This window comes from Malus domestica, chromosome 06 (assembly GCF_042453785.1).
Source record: "Malus domestica chromosome 06, GDT2T_hap1".
NCBI classification, from domain to species: Eukaryota; Viridiplantae; Streptophyta; class Magnoliopsida; order Rosales; family Rosaceae; genus Malus; species Malus domestica.
In genome coordinates, this window is record NC_091666.1 from 2,203,085 (window position 1) to 2,205,287 (window position 2,203).

Genomic DNA, 2,203 nt, shown 5'->3' on the forward strand with positions numbered 1-2,203 from the left:
TATAAAAATGGTTGAGGACGAATTGAACTGATTCTGCAAAAATGGTCAAAAGCGGGTTGAAATAATTTTGCAAAAATGACTGAGTATAAGTTTAACTGATTCTCCAAAAATGGTCGATTACGGATTTAACTAATTCTGCAAAAATAGTCGATGACGTGTTAAACTGATTCTAGTAATAAAGGATACAAACTGATTCTGCATATAGTTTCAAACCTGATTTTGCAGAAATAGTCAATGATGGGTTGAGCTTATGACATATATTAATTTTGTTGAAATTGTGAGGGTTGTGTTCTATTAACAGTCCTAAAGCCTTAGGGGTATGACTTGTATTTTAAAACATTGTTTTCATATTTTTTTGGTTGGACTTTAGTTGTTTTTATATTTTTATCTCTCATTGACATGTTTAAAAACTAATGAGTTCTTTGAAATATAGTAAAAGTTTTTGTCTCTATATATAAAGCTCCATATATAAATATAGCATGACACTGTTTATTTAAAAATAATTTCTTGCAAGACTATAACTTTGAATGAGACTAAACATAGCTCATTCGATTGGAGATGACTTTAGATAACCATTTTGGTGGGTAGAATATGCCGGGTTGCTTAAAAGAGGCCTTATGTATCTGTTGACCCAATTGAATAATAATACCGTACTAATACATATCAAATACAATTGTCAAACTTATTCAAATTTCTCTTTCAAAAAAAAAATAAAAAATATTCAAATTGTTTCAGTGTTGCTGAGTTTCAGCTAGGGTAGTGAGAGTCTGCAATCAAAATATTTTCTATTTATAATTCAATTGCATATATATACAGTTTCTGGACTACAAAACTAATTTTGGTAACTCTAAACCACTGTTTAAAGGGTACTCCTATTCTTAAAATCCATGAATCTCCACTTATGAAGTTCCTAACAATAAATTTTTTGGCATCCGGTGTACTCCTTATTACGTGATAACCAAGTAACTTGACCCTCCCGCAAGTATCGGCACCACCTCCAAAGTTCATGTACTCCCCATAGTAAAGTGTGAACAGGCCAACACTTCCATTACACAACATCCGACCGGTAGGATCCACCATTCCGTTCAAAGTACTCTTCATGATCACCGTCCTTGGGTACACCCACAACGACCAGCCCAAATATGTTCGGAAAGAGTGTTGCACATGTCTTAAATCTTCAGCGGCCGTGACATGGCAATTGTGAATAACAATGCCAGTGGACTGATCAGACTGCTCCCTAGATTGCAAACCTTCACCACATTCACTTGATTTTTCATAGGTCTTCCCACGTATATGTTGCAGTTTTGGAGCACAACTGCGGCGTTGCCGAAAATAATATATCTCAGAGTCACGATAGAACTGTGACTGGCGTTTCGCGTAGAATGTATCTTGGTAGCCTTTGAAGCTACAACGGTAAAACACCAATTGGTTGGTGCCATAGCGCATTGCGATGGCTTGATGTTTCTCGGGTCCGGTCGTGTTTTCAAATGTCATGTCTTGAGCCATAAAGCCGTACCCTCTAACCCTTATGTTTTAAGTGAATGAAGTAGTTATCATTTTACAAGTGATTAGACATACTATGAGAAAACAACTTGTATGAGATTACAGATTATAAAATGTCATGTCTTGAAGTTTAGGGTTTCGGTGAACAAAAACTTGCATCCCCACTAACCTATAGAAAATAGAGTCAAACTTGATCAAGAGTACGAAGCAATATTGCTAAAAATAAGCCTACCAAAATTATGCACCATTTCAACAGGTATCTGCCAAAACTATATAAAGTTTCAGCAGATAGCTACCGAAGGAGTTCATATGCGTCATCTGCGTCGGCAAACAGTTCATCGCCCCCTCTTAGGTTCGCGAGCCTTCCGCCTCCTCTGGCTTTATCCAGTACTGTTCCTGGTCCAAGTTAAGATCACCTCCTTTCTTATGCACACAACCTGTTTGATCAATTGCCTTAATTGATACTCGATTGAGTGGTAAAATCGTCGGTCTATGGTATTGGGGATTGTAAAATTGTCTTTTGGGGTTTTTCTCGAATAATTAAGATTAAGGGTTTCATTGAAATTCAAGATAGTGACTTTCTTTGGTGGTTTACTTTTGTCATTGAAAGAGAAAAATTCGACCACCACATTCTCTATGGTGAATTGAGTCAATCTGAGTGGGGACAGGTTGTGTGAGGTTGAAATCTGGGTTCTTTAGA

At 36.6% G+C, this 2,203-nt stretch overlaps 1 pseudogene; it reads right to left on the reverse strand.

Moving 5' to 3' along the window:
- Nucleotides 1-789: 789 nt before the first annotated feature.
- On the reverse strand, nt 790-1,623 carry LOC103409437 (pectinesterase 2-like; annotated as a pseudogene).
- Between the last annotated feature and the right edge of the window lie 580 nt (nt 1,624-2,203).